This window comes from Ambystoma mexicanum, chromosome 5q (genome assembly GCF_040938575.1).
Source record: "Ambystoma mexicanum isolate Mex_15411 chromosome 5q, UKY_AmexF1_1, whole genome shotgun sequence".
Taxonomy (NCBI): Eukaryota; Metazoa; Chordata; class Amphibia; order Caudata; family Ambystomatidae; genus Ambystoma; species Ambystoma mexicanum.
In genome coordinates, this window is record NC_090933.1 from 700436948 (window position 1) to 700452232 (window position 15285).

General features: G+C 42.6%; 1 protein-coding gene across 1 annotated transcript in view; it reads right to left on the reverse strand.

Annotated features, from left to right (window-relative positions):
• Positions 1–15285, reverse strand: part of SLCO5A1 (solute carrier organic anion transporter family member 5A1) — a 697625-nt gene that overhangs the window by 58423 nt on the left and 623917 nt on the right. The gene's annotated exons all lie outside the window — the stretch shown is intronic.

Genomic DNA, 15285 nt, shown 5'->3' on the forward strand with positions numbered 1-15285 from the left:
TAAAGCAGATGGGTGCAGGAATTGTTTCGGCACTTCTGGGGGTCAGGGTCCTTCGTGGTAGAGAGTGCTCCAAAAGTAGCAAGGTTATCCTTCACAGGAGTTTAACTGGCAGCTTCAGTGGAATGCAAGCATGCTGGCGGTGATATTGTAGGCTGCGCTCATACAGCGACCGTGTGGGCTGGGCTCCTGCCACCCAAGGGGAATAATGGCACAGGCACAGACAGGTAATTGCCTTAAATGGATGCCTTCGATGGGAGGGCCGGCTTGCGCCTTCCGGTGGGGCTGGCCCAGAAAAGTAGCGGCATTACTCCAATCAGCTGTGAGGATGTTGCTAAGCAACCTATAAACAAACAAAGGTGGCAGCCATTTTCTATGGCTCCTCGTGTTCGTGCTGGGATCTACGAACACGGATTTAAAGCAGATGGGCACAGGAATTGTTTCAGTGCTTCTGCGGGTCGGGGTCCTTCGTGGTAGAGGGTGCTCTAAAAGTAGCACGGTTATCCTCCACAGGAGCTTATCGGGCAGTTACAGTGGAATGCAAGCATGCTGGCGGTGATGTTGTAGGCTGCGCTCCTACAGCGATGGTGTGGGCTGGGCTCCTGCCCACTCAAGGGGAATAATGGCACAGGCACAGACAGGTAAGTGCCTTAAATGGGTGCCTTCGATGGGAGGGCCGGCTTGCGCCTTCCGGTGGGGATGGCCACAAAAGTAGCAGCGTGGCTCCAATCAGCTGTGAGGTTGTTGCTAAGCAACCTATAAACAAACAAAGGCAGCAGCTATTATCTATGGCTCCTTGTGTTCGTGCTGTGATCTACGAACATGGATTTAAAGCAGATGGGCGCAGGAATTGTTTCAGCGCTTCTGGCAGTCAGGGTGCATCGTGGTAGAGGGGTCTCCAAAAGTAGCACAGTTATCCTTCACAGGAGCTTATCCGGCAGTTACAGTGGAATGCAAGTGTGCTGGTGGCAATGTTGCAGGCTGCACTCCTACAGTAACGGTGCGGGCTGGGCTCCTGCCCTCCCAAGGAGAATAATGGCGTACTTCAGTAGTAGCTACGTAGTTCAGTAGTAGCTTCTGCTGAGAGTTTGTAGTATTCTTGGTGTTCTACTGGAAGGAGCAGTACTCGGTGTAAAGTAACGCCTCCTATGTTGTAGGCAGCTAAACCTGTGGGGGTTGTTAAAACAGCTGAAAGGTTGTTGTTTGTTCAGTTTTGTAGGAATTTGCTGTTGATTTTAATTAAGAATGTTTTTCCAGAGCCAGCTTCACCACTTACATAGAGGAGCAGAGGCTTCTATTTTGACAGCTACATGTTTTACTTTCATGCTTCAAATCATGTTCAATTTCTTCAGTCACTTCTAGGTAAATGGTAAATTGCTCCTCATTTAGCTGTGATTTCAGCACTGACAAGTCTTCATCTGATTGTTTATATTGATACATGGTATTTTCTACTTCAGTCATGGCTATTTCTTCTTCATTTAGAATGAGTGGTTCTCCAAGTGGTTCTTGGCTTCCTGTAAGAGAAGGTTGACTGCCCTCAGGAGTGTCTTCATCTAGTTGTGCTTGAACTTCTTCCTCTTGTTGGCGTTCATTGTCCAACATTTTTATGTACTGCTTGAAATTGACATTTGTTATATTACTTTCATTTGCATTTAATGCAGCTTCAAATGAGTCATGGTTACCTAATAATTCTTCTTCTTTTCTCCATGGTTTAAAAAGTTGCAGTAGGGCCATGTAATAAAGTTCTCTATGCTGAGGAGTTTTAAATGATAATTCTATATGATTAATTAGGCTGGGTTTGCTAAGTTTGAAGAGGCTTCCTTCACAAGTTGAGACAATATTTTCCAGTTCTTTCATCTGGTTTGACATTATTTGTGTAGGAGTAGTTTTGGGCTATGTGGTATAGGCACATGCTTTCCAAAGCAGTACTTCTGTTTGGGTAGTATGTGTCTAATACATTTTTTAAAATGTCCTGGCTGTTGGGATCATTTGTGGCTATTGTTTCTATGTCTTGGTAGGATGTCAGCACTCTTTTTCTGGATGCAGTTGGACCAAGGCTTAGCCAGACTATGTGTTCAGACAAAGCTGTACAATTTTTGTGACAGTGATTTTTGTCAGATGATATGTCATCCCAAATGTCTTTTAGCTCTGTTATCTCACGTTTGGTGAGATAGGCTCTGACATATCTTGCAACAGCAGTGGAACTGCAATATATTGTATAGCTAAGTTTGCATTCTACAAGAGGGTAGTGATTGCATTATAATCATTGATGTACTTTGAAGCTTTGTTTTTTTTAATGTTGTATGTGTTTTAGGCGATCTGCCTTTCACACAGTGTCTAACAGAAGACATCAAGCTGTTTACTTGTCCTTTTGCTGAAACTGGTCTTGGGAAACAAAAACAGTATTGGGTGTAGTATTTAGCTTTGTTTTTATATCTTTGTCAGCAATATTTGCTACACTTATGTTTTTGGAAGCATAAAAAGGGGGGAAATAGGTCAGTATGTGTGGTTTCTGACAGGATGTCACAGGATATGTATTGGTGAATGAACTGCAAAACAGTGGCATCACTGTCATGACCAAATTTAGGAGCCTATTTTATCCACAAAAGCATGTAAATGTGTGGTGCTCCTCTGGATTGATATTCTTTTCTCCAAAATAAGTGTTCCACTTCTTCGAAGTGAGGGGTACTTTTACTGCAGATGAAGTGCAGCATGGCAATAAAGTGATCGTGAAAGTATCTTGATACATTTACAGGGTCAAGAGAACAGAGTTCTCCTGCTGTTTTTAGTCTGTTCCTTCTTTATTTTTGTTTGCTATGCGTAAGAAGTCGTTCAAGCCATCCCATACATATTCTGCACAACTTAAAGTAACAAACCATGTGAGTGGGCCGAGGTTCCTTAGCATACAACGTACATCAGCGTGACATCAGAAACAGTATTCATTTGTACCACGCATGTTTGCCAAGAGATTTCTGATACTTGACTGTAAAATGTAATCTTTGTCTTTTATCTTTTGAAGGAATTGGGTAGCAGACATGTTTAAAAATGTAGAGCCTGTTTTTTAATGTGTATGTAACTCCGTAGCATATACAGTTGCTAGTTCACTTTCAAAGAGGAGGTGGAATATGTATTCTACATTTTGTCTGTATCTGGGGTATTCACAAGACATTCGTAAAGAGTGATATTCTTATGCAGTTATTTGTGTGGATCTTTCATCATATCTTCCTCAATTTCCTGTATGAAAGAGTAAAGGAAAGAAACTTACTTCTACACATTTCTCCCAAAAGCTGATTGGAGATCCTTTGGCTTGACCGCATTTGATATATTTCTAATGCATCGTCTATGGAGTCTTTGGAGTGTAGCGGGTGTATTGGGTGTGTCCTCATCTTAATTGTTCTCTCTTCTGCCTTTGACACGGTCAACCACGCCATCCTGCTCAACCATCTCCATGATAACCTGGTTATCACAGATCAAGCTCTGGCTTGGTTGACTTCTTCCCTCTCCGATCGACCCTCCCAGGTCCAACTTGGGTCCTTCCTCTCCTCTATCTCTATCTCTACCTGTGGTGTTACCCAGGGGTCTAACCTCTCTCCCTGGCTGTTCAACCAATACCTGACACTTCTTGCCCACTTCATTGTCGCTCTCAGCCCCAACTTTCAGTGCTATGCTGATGACACTCAGCTAATTTTCAGGCTCCCTTCAGCCACCTCTTCTCCTTCTCTCATCTCTGACTGTCTGACGGCTATCCAGGAGTAGTGTGCTGCCAATGATCTCTGCCTTAATGCCAGTAAGACTGAGATTCTCCTCATCGGCACACCTGCTCCCTCCTTTCCTGTCACTCTCTGGCCAGCCTCTCTTGGCCCTCTTCTTGCTCCCACCTGTGAGGCTAAAAACCTCAGGGTTATCTTCGACTCCACACGCTCCTTCTCTCCTTACATCTCTGATGTCTCTAAGAAGTCACACTAACAGCTGCACTTCCTCAGAGGTATTCTTTCTTTCCTCTCCTTCCCCCAGATCTCACTGTCTCCAGAGCTCTGGTTCTCTCTAGGCTGGACTACTGCAACAGCCTCTTTCTAAATCTGCCTGCCTCTACTCTCCATCCTCTGCAACTCATCCAAAACAGGACTGTAAGATTTTTCCTTGGCCTCAAGCACAGAGATTGTATCTCTCCAGGACTGAAATCTCTGCACTGGTTCCCAGTGGATGTGAGGGTTAAGTTCAAAACCCCCTGCATTGTCCACAAGGCCTTCTGGGGCCTGGGGCCTCAATACCTTCAACTCTCTCTTCCTAAATATCTTCCTTCTCGAGCCCTTCGCTCACCCACCTCCAACTCCCTCAGGGTCAGTCACTTCTCCAAGCATCAAGTTGGTGGGAGATCTCTTTCTTTGGCTGGGGCCTCCCTCTGGAACAGCCTCCCTGCCTCTCTGAAAGATGAGGAGAACCATCTCCGGTTCCGGAAGCACCTTAAGACCTTTCTCTTTGCTTCTGCTTTCACTCCACCTCTCCACGGCTGAAAGTGAAACCGCAGTGGTCACCTGTCTACCCTCTGTTCTCGGGCCCAGGTCCTCTCCCCGCCAGCTGCACACTTGCACTGCCGCCCTGGCAACCCTGGCACTCGGGGGCTGTTTCCTTATCCCTACAGCCCCCTACCAGCACTTGACACCTGATGTCTGCACTTACCCTTGCACTTGCCACCAGTTGGCTGCACTTCTTATTTATTTATTTATTTATTTATTGTTTTTATTTATTTTACTGTTTATCCTATGTACTGCACTGACCCTTCCCCTACCACTTTTCCCCTTCCCACCCCCCCTGCACTTGCACAATCTCAAAGTCACCTGGCCTAGTAAGTTTGTTGTCTCTGTCTTCCCTCTGTTCCCCCTCCCTTGCCTCATCACGCCTTGAAACACTTGTGTATAGGCGTGTTATAAAAGCCATATCATGTTACAATTGTATACTGGTCCAAAATATTGGCTGCAGTAATAGGATCTACACATTTAAATTGGCCAGTTGGTGATGAATCCTGAATTATTTGGGTGGTTTCTCTTAAGTTCTCGTCTATGTTTATATCTTTGTATTATTCATTGTTTTCTTTTAGATATTGTAGGGCTTTTCTAACTCAGTTTAAATCTACCAGTTGTTGCTAGGGGTGTACCGAATAGTAAATTTATTATTTACTATTCGGCCGAATGTCGAATAGTTAACGTAAGTATTCTGTCGCAGCCGAATAGTTACCATAATAGTAGATTACTACTGTGTCAAGGTATGCATACCAAGCCAAAACTGTTGGCTTTGCCAATGCTTGTTTTAAAAGGGCTTCAGTGCAGGACATTCTTATAAATAGATCATTGCTGTAACTAAGCTTTAGAAAGGGAGGGCCCTGAAGGAGAAAGAAAGAAAGAAAGAAAGAAAGAGAGAAAGAAAGAGAGAAAGAAAGAAAGAAAGAAAGAAAGAAAGAAAGAAAGAAAGAAAGAAAGAAAGAAAGAAAGAAAGAAAGAAAGAAAGAAAGAAAGAAAGAAAAAAAGAAAGAAAGAAAGAAAGAAAGAAAGAAAGAGAGAGAGAGAGAGAGTATGAAAGAGAGGAAGAGAGAGAGAAAGAAAGAGAGGACTAAACAGAGAAAGAAAGAGAAATAAACAGAGCAAGAGAGGAAGAAAGAGAAAAAGAAAGAAAGAGAGAAGGATAGAAAGAAAAATAAAGAGAAAGAGAGAAAGTGAGAGTGAAAGAAAGATGGAAATAAAGAGAAAGAGAGGAAGTGAGAGAGAAAGAAAGATGGAAAGAAAGAGAAAGAGAGAAGGAAAGAAAGAAAGAAAGAAAGAAAGAAAGAAAGAAAAAGAAAGAAAGAAAGAAAGAAAGAAAGAAAGAAAGAAAGAGAATTGGGATTTAATGTAGATAAATGCAACATTGTGACAGTTCAAAACAGTAGAATGGAACTGCAAGATGGAAGAGAGGAAAGACTGGGATGGGAACCATTTGTGCGTCTGTGCGGCGGAGGGGCCGCCCAATGAGTGCTTTTGTTATGGACTGACTTAAAGTAATAAGTTGTCTGCTGGGCTGGTGCCTGCTCCGACTGGCGAGAGGTCTGAGAACCCTTAAGACGTGACACACAATAGTGCCGCTGTCCTGGAGGTGGTATATGCTATGCATATGCATATGCTAGCCATGGAAAGTAGCTCACGCATGACATGAAACCACACCTCATTGCAGTGTGCCGTCGTCCAGGGATAGGATTAGAGAGCACATCACTGCCCTGCTTCCTTAAGCCATTGGAGCTCCTCTCCAGCAGTTTTTGCTTAGGGGCATTCATGGCTCCTCAACAAAGTGCCCAAACCCTGGGTACAGTGGGAGGCCCTCCCTGCTCCAGAGGGTGCCTCCATGGATTACAATAGCTGCTCTCGGCTGCGATGGAAGTGTTAATGGCAGTGAAACCAGAGAGCCTGGGAGACAGCTGCAGGCCCCGCCCCTGAAACTGAGCACTTACATGGTATGTCTGCACAAGACAGCAGAGGCTACTCCCTCCCCACCCCCATGAGGCTGGATCTTTCTTCCCGACACTGTTGTTTGAACAAAGAGGGGGAGAGCCGAGCAGATTCCAACCAAGAGGACAGGCGTTCCTCATAGGACAGTACTCGCCACGCAATACAAGGGGTGTGTGCAGCGCTTTTGAGGGTGCCTGCAGGCTATGCCGCATGCCTTCATCCTGTACCTTGTAAAAAATCTAAGGCAATTGCACCACCTTGTGGACGGCAGAACATTTTTCTGTCCGATAACACAGCACATGGAATGAGGCCAACCAAGAACTAGGTGTGTAAGCAACTTCGGCTTTGAGTAATATTCCAGTAACTATTCTGCCGAATGCAGAATAGCTGATTTCAGCCGAACTTCGGCAGAATAGTTACTTGAAGCTGAAGTTCGGTACACCCCTAGTTGTTGCCACATTTTTTTGTATTTTGTTGGTACACCATTAACTAGAATAATCAAAGATTGATCTATTGGCCGTTGCACTCCTAGAGTTTCTACATTTTTGTTAAGATCTAATGGCAAATATACTAATTTGCCACCAAACCTTTTAATAATTCAGAAGGAGGCAATTTGGTTGTTTTGGGTTAAAGGCGTATTATAGCTTGAAATGGGTGTACTGTTTGGATTATAATGCTCTCACCTTATGCTGTGTGATAATGCAATGGTCACCAGGCTACCCTCTGATTTCGGGCCCAGGTCCCTGCCCTCCCAATCTCACACCCACACTGCCTCCCGGCAACCCTTGCACCTGGGTCTGTATCTGTAACCCTACAGTCCCCCTACTTTGCACTTTTGGACACTTGCTATCTGCACCTTCCCTTGCACCTGCCACCTGCTGGCCGCACTTCTTGTTATTGTTTTGATCCCATGTACAGCCCCCTCCCCTTTACTGTGGCACTTTTCCCCTCCCCCTCCCCTGCACTTGCGCGATCAAAATGTCACTTGGCCTACTAAGGCAATTGTCTCTGTCCTCCCTCTGTTCCCCCTTACTTGCCTCGTCGCGCCTTGAAACACTTGTATATGCGTGTTACAAATTCCATATCACATCATATACATTAGGTTGTTGGAGAGCTTTTGGAAGTGGGAATATTTCCAAGTTATTAGTGACAGCACTTGATGGCATTTGGTTATTATCAAGCTTTGTATTGCAGTATGTGCAAAGTATTGAGGGGTCACTTATTTTTTATTTATTTTCTGTTGTAAGATATACAGCTAACTGGAACCATTGAGATTCCTCATTGTCCTCTATTTTAAAAAAAAAAAGTTCTGCACCAATAGACATACTTCGTTTGGTATTTAAGCAGATGTGTTTTTAAACTTTGTTGTTTCTTTTTTGTATGTGTTTGTTAGATGGTTGATGTTTGTAAGGTTTTCACGAATGTTTTCTAAAGTTACTGAATTTTCTAAGTCATCTTCACTTCCAAAATATTTACTTTGGATGTGTTCTATTTGTTAAAAGAGTTCTTTGGCTGTTCCATGAAGGAGAATGTTATTAAAATGTTGCAGTTGTAAAGCAGGACATTTTGAATAGTACAGTCACTGCAGATGCTTCTGTATAGTGGAATGGTGTCTTCTTAACATTTTGATGTGGTGGAAGGTGCTTTTAAAAGCAGTTCCTGAAATGCAGGCTAATGAATGTCCCTGCAGTCTAGTGTAGTTGCGCACTGGACAGTAGTCCATGGTTTATAACGTTTTTATTCTAATTTTACTTTCACATAGTGATTGAGGAACTGTCGTAAAGATTTGAAGGATTGTTGGCGCATGTTAGACATTGACCTGCATGGCCATTTGTAGACTGGACGGATAGGTTGGGTGAAAGGAACACTTGGTTGAAAGTTCGTTGGGGAAATTTTTTCGATAAGGGTTTCTTGTGCCTTAATGGTGTTTTGTACCATTTCATACCCTCGGCCATTACTATGGCAATTGGTTTATTTTGTTCTTGTTTATAAGCCTCTTCATTGAAATATGGTTCTGTGCTGCTTGTGTGAATCCATTCACCTTCACAGAAGTTTGGAAAAGTATCTATGTTGACATTGCGCATGTTTAGAAGTACATTTTGTAATTTACTGATTAACTTTGCTAGTGGTTTCATTTTGTTTGACATTAATATAAACTATTTTCTTTTCAGCAGAATTGCACTGTCAATTAGAGCTTTGAGGATTAGTCTTCTGCAGTAGTTTTTAAGTGTGTCTTTTCAGCTATTTTCATAAGATTGTGAAGTACTCTACGGTGGAACATTTTTTGTAAAATAAATGTTTTGGAATGCTTAATTGTGGCTACGTTAACATTGTTAGATATAGTGGTAGGGTCATTAGAAGTTTTCTGCTTGTTTATACATTTTTTTATTTTTAGTTTTTGGAAGAGGGGCCCTAGTTTTTGTAGTGGTTGCTGGTTTAGTATTGTTGGCTGATTGTATTAGCAGTTTTGTTTGAATATGTGCTATAAATTCTGCTAGAGCTGGGTGAGTTTATGGCTTGTTTTTATTTTTATCTGCTCTAATATTTCTACAGCGTTGCTTTTTAGTAGTTGTTCTGTCTGTTGGAAAAAAAGGAAAGTGTTGGTTTGAAAGTTGTGGAATATATATGGATGCATTGTGAATGAGTGTGTGAATATCATGGCAGTGATAGAAGGTTGAGAGATTGTGTAATGGGTTAATAGTTGTGGTTGGGAAGGTAGTGTAGAGGAAGAGCCAAATACCCCATGTTGCCTATATGTTAGGAACCAGTAATTGCAACATGCGCAGTACCTGTGAGGATGCCTATATCGCAAAGAATCCTTGAGACAAGGTATCCATTGAGAAAACCCTTTAAGCATTCACGAAGAAGTTATTGTCTTCTGGAGAGAGTCTAGGAAGAAGTATGAAAATGAATGAGAAAAAGGAATGGTGTCATCACGTCAAGCAGAACTGGCGAAACAGGTAAAAACACAAATGAAGAAGGAACATAAACATTCTATAAGATCTGAAGATGAGGTGTCAAAGTTAAGCAACATTTCGGCATCGAATGAAAATGCTCATGTGAAGAAACACTGATGAAAATGCAGTCATTTTATACTTGTATAGATGCTGTAACGCAAGTAGGCAAAGTAATACTGAGGCTGGCTATGTAGTGAATAGATTTCAATGATGCACCAATGTAAATTCATAGGAATGTACAGAACCTGGATGTTCCACAATGCACTTTAGCAAACTTGAACCCTGTGAATGGAAAGGGCTTGAAGTGTGGCATAGTTGGAAATAGCTGATGGCGAAGGAGAATTCAAGAAAGGCTGGCTGCCCCAGCAGCAAGAATCGAGGACACTGTGAGCCTGGTTGTCTGTCAAGAAGCTACATGAACGTGAGAAAGAAACACATTTCTGTTTGAGGTGGAATGAAAAAACACTGAATGCATCAAGAGTTTATCATTTAATAATGTTTTATGCAACAAAAAGCTTGGAAACGTGGTCTCCAGTCACATGATCAGATGAAAATAGACTTTGGGTCTAGCTACAACAAAACCAGAAGACCATGCCACACTCCCTTTTATTCTCAGGCACAGTGAGCTTCTACAAGGCCAGGTTCAAAGCCTAATTGAATGGCAGACCGCAAGAGTGATGATAGATGTTGGGCTAATTGCCTGGGGAGGCCTGGCCAGGCCAACCGTCCCAACACCTGGGGTAACCAGCTTGCGTGCTGCTAGCAGGTGGAATATTCCAGAAGGGTACAAGCGTGCCAACCAATTATAGAGGGCCACGTATCAAGGAGCCCTATAGTTTGTGCAACCAATAAGTTGTCGAGTATTAGTATGACACGGAAGATGACTTGCACTTGGGATGGGCTTAGTTGCCCACCTGACAGTAGGGACTCAATCACAACCCCTGTCAGTATGGACCGTATACCTAGATGTTCCCCTTAAGCCTATCACATCCCCAAGTAGGTTTTCTCAGTTTGCCACGTAGTGTGACGTCAATGATAACAAGTTTTTACTATAAATATGTTCTTTTCATGTAACACGTTGAGTTCTCGAGAATGCGAGATTCTGTGCGGCGTCCGTTGATGTCCATTGTAACTACCTGTTTTAGATAATTTTTAATAAAACAGTACTAAGTTTTGCCAACTTCCTGAGTCGGCTTGATTATTGATGTATAAGTACGTTCCGGATCCCCATCCATCTCTAAGTATTTGCTACCTTGTTTTAAAGAGCCCCAGGTCTCGGGGTTCAGTTGTAAGAGTAGCTGTGTGTGTAGATGTGTGAAGGGCTTGGGTTAGTGCATAAGAGAGTGGTAGTGTGAATGAATAAGTAAAGAATTTACAATGTTTTCAGGATAATAGTAGGTGATATAATGATGGTGTTTAGCTGAGAATAGAAAGGGTGTACATGTTGAAGTATAATGAGTAAGAACAAAATAAATGTTGATTTGAAAGGAATTTTGTAAGCTACCATGCAGCTTAAGTATACTGTACGAGTAACAGAAAGAATAATACTACACTAATGCACTTACTTTGTAGGATGTGAAGAGTAGTTTCCTTCAGGTTGTTGTTTTCCTGGAAGTTGTTGTTTCTTGCAATTGCGAAAGAAGACAATTAGTCAATTTTGTAGGCTACTATGCAGCTAAACTATACTGTACGAGTAACAGAAAGAATAATACTACACTAATGCACTTACTTTGTAGGATGTGAATAGTAGTTTTCTTCAGGTTGTTGTCTTCCCTAGAAGTTGTCGTTTCCTGCAATTGCGAAAGAAGACAATTAGTGGGTTATATATATGGTAATGGTGAAGTGATTTAAGTACAAGAAGACGTTATTTATGAATGTAGGAAGAGTTGTTGGGAAGAAGAGTTAATAACATTGGGCCTCATTACAAGTATGGTGGTAACCCTGCCGCTGCTGCAAGCGGGATGCCACCAGATTCATAATACTTTTTCGGCACCTAGCTTCCCAGTGCCACCAGGACATTACAAGTCCTGTTGGCCTGGAAAGTCAGATGCTCGAAAATGTTAGTCCCTATTCCTGTGGAGTGCCAAAGGACTCTACGGGAATGGGGACACGGAAGCTCTGGCACTGTTGCTAATGGGGGTGGTGGTCCTGTGATAATAATGCCTAATGGGCCGCAGCAAGAAAGTGTGACAATTTATAGACTGCAAAATGGAAAATGCTGAGCGTTTAAAAGGCTCTCCTTTTTGGGAGGCTGTTAGTGAAAGTAAAAAAATGGTTTTGTGGATTTATAGCAGCACTGTGCATAACTCTTTTATTAAAAAAAGGAATGGAGAAGGAACATATTTGTAGAACACTTTTAAGTGGCACTTGCGTGAAAGTTTATTATGTAGTCAGTACATGCATACTTGCCAATGTGATGCATTCCAATGTGTAGTTGCTTATTAAATGATGGTTCTTTTGTTTGTACTGTGGGAGTTGTGGTTTTGTGCATTAGAAAAACTACAGGTCCCAGAATGCAGACAAAAATGTAAGAGCCAACAAGCACGTACAGATTAGAAAGGGGAATGTTAGCAAGTATGCATGTGCGTCCAAGTTAATAAAATTGCACACACTGAGTGTAATTTCAAAATGTTGCACAAATCGTTTCCATTTGCTTTCATTTATTTATTTTTTAAAATACACACAATAGTGTTGTCAATGTATACATGCATTTATTAGTAGTACTTCAAATGGTGCTGAAATACATATTTTAAAATGCATTGCATTTTGCCATTTTTCATTCCATGTACATGCCATGCTTTAGTAACTTATATTCAGTTTTTGTTTTGACTTTGCATCGTGAGAGTTCTAGTGTAACTTTCTTAGTGGGAGAAGTGTTATTAAAAGTGAAAGAATGAAAGAAAAAATAACACTTGGTAGATGATAATGGGTCATATTGGCACATATGCATGTACTGCCAATATATTGAACTTTCACACAGCACATGTTTTAAATATGGTTAGTACTGCTGGAATTGTAAATATGTATTTTTAAACTGTTATAAAAAATAAATGCTCATTAAAAGAAAACTTTGTAAACACACATGATTGTAAGAAACTGCCACTTGATTCAAGAGGTGGGACAAAAGAGAATATGATTATTGACTAGGTTAATACAGGTTAAGTGGCAGGAACCCTGTTTCTATGCATGTGTAAACGAGTTGGAAATATAATTAAATAAATATAAGCATACCTGTACTTTGCCTTGATAGATGCAAATGAGGTTGGATCTGCAAAGAGAAATCCTGGAGATTTGTATAGTTGATTGTGATGCAGGTGCTTGTGAGTAACAGGAGATATGCATCTGAAGTGTTGAACTAAGATGACATAGCTAGATGTAGAGTGTATGGATGTGATTGGTGGATGGGCGTGAGACTGCTTGATAGCAGCCAATGACAGAGTGCTACAAAGATTAAAGTGGAAACAGAATAAGGGCTGCTCTGTGTTATGGGGTCCGCGGACAGGGCAGTATGTCACGGACAAGGTGTGCCAGATCAGTTTTTTTTAATGATGCCTGGCATGGAAATTGGACTGTGCAGCCCAGGGGATTAGCCAATCAGGTTTCCTGGGTGTCATATACAAGGAGAGAGGGTGGCACACGCTTTGTTTGCTGAGAGGACTGCAGATGGCTATGGCTTTGCCTTTCAGGAGGCAGATTGTATGGAGTTTGGGGGAGACACAGATTCAATGGCTGGAGGTGTATGCTGAGCACTATGGAGTGGCTGAAAATCATGCAGTGCGCGACATGAAGTGGGTGGACTTGCTCCCATTTTGTGTAAATATGGACACACTAAAACATCCGAACATTATCATTTTTCATTGTGGAGGGAACAGTTTAGGGTATGTGACTGGAATTTCATTGCAGTTTGCAATGAAGAAGACATTTGGAAAGTTGAAGGAAATGTTCCCCAATTCAAGAATTATTTTTTCCCGCATTGCCCAGAGACAGATGTGGATGCGCTAAAGTTCATTCGGTCCACAAATGGAGAAAGTGAGGTGCAATGTCAATTAGGCTGTGTCTGCATTCTTGGTAGATGTTGGCATGATGTCTTACCATAATGAAAATATTACATTTGACATTGCCAACATTTTCCGCAGAGATGGAGTACATCTTACTGATGTCGGTAATCAGATTTTTCGGCAAAATATTCAGAATGCCTTGAAGCAGTTTTTGTAAATATACAAAGCATTTTAAAGAAATAGGTAAGTTTAGTACAATGTTCTTTAGTTTACTTTAAACATATTTTTTTTTATAAAAGATACAAATACAAAAAAAGGTTTTTTCAGAGCTGTCATTTTCCCAGACAAAAGAGTTAAATGTTTTTGATGCCACCACCACACACATTTTACTGATGTCTGCAAACTACTGCACTGTCTGTGGACTCCACAGGCTGCGTACGACCTGTGACTTTTTTTGTTAGTTATATTTTTCAACTGTGAAAGGTGGCTCCTAAAGGAACTGTTTTCTTTGTGTTTTTTGTGTAGTTATATGATTTTTCCCAGGAGAAGCAAGGTAGGGGAGGGAATGGGCACAAACCACAGGGACGAAGGGGCAGGTAGAGAGAGGAAGATGTTGGGTGGGCCTTAATCAGGCAGGGGGCAGTGTTTCTCATGCTCCTTGACCGCATCCTCAAAAGCACTCTGAAACTGTTCCCTTCTACAGAGTTGTGTGTTGCAGTACATACAGAGTACTGTGACCCTCGAAAAGGTAAGGGTTGACAGTGTCATGTATGGCCTGCGAGGCTTCCGCTGGGATCCTCTGCCTCATAGGAGTACCCCTTATGGTGACAGGAGCAGATGATGAAGATGAGGTAGAAGGCATCAGCGTATTCTTCCCTTCGAAAGGTACCACCTTTCTCACTGCTCCCTTGTGGTTTGACTTGAGGTGGCGCTGCATGCAGGTGGTCCCGTAGGAGTACAGACCTGGTTTTCTGCGACTGAGTACACTCATTGCATTGAACCTTGTCTGCCTGACCCTTTGGTACACCCCCTACGGTGGTAAACAGCTGACACACCGAGGACTCACAACGGGAGATGGAGAGAGGGACTTCTTGTACCTCATCTTCATCTTCCCCTTGATCCTTCTCTGTATCTTCACATCTGTTCCCCTCTCCTGGCCCTCCAGATGGTGGTGGTGGGGTTTGGAGAGCTGAAGTGGCCATAACAGATGCCATTCTGGTCTCCAAAGCCAGCACCTTGTTTCCCTGTGCTGACCTCCATGTGGCCACAGATTGGCTGCCGTTCCGTTTTTGAGGACCAATAGAAACCGGGAGGCGTGAGCCAGCCCTTCCCACGAAGGCACGACCCACAAAGGCTCCCTGTCCCTAGCCTGTCCACAGCCTTCCTCGCCGTTCGCCTGGACTCCATGCCCAATTTATCCGTGCTACCCCTGTCATCATTTGACCTACTCGGTATGGTGCTGACTACAAACTTGGACTCTCTACGGTCTGCTACCTGATCCTAACACAGTAAGACTGTCCTGCGCCATTAACTTTATTTGCTTGCAGCCACATTATATGCATTATGCTTCTGTGTATTATGTGTGCACCTAACTAAGCTGCCGCCTGCCTATTGAGTATAACTGTGTAAATCTCCTCCTGTGAGCATCGACCCGTCCGCTGCACCAGCTTGTACAACTGCCTTATCTCTCTCCGTGCGTACTGTTTGCTGCCCCACCATCACAAACACGCGCAGCTACGTCACGTATACGGTCGCTCTCATGTGCAATCCGTCCTCCCTGTCTCCCTAAATCATTGCCTCCCGCCCTCACCCTCATGCTGTAATGCTGTCGGACTTGCGATTACAATGCACCATTTC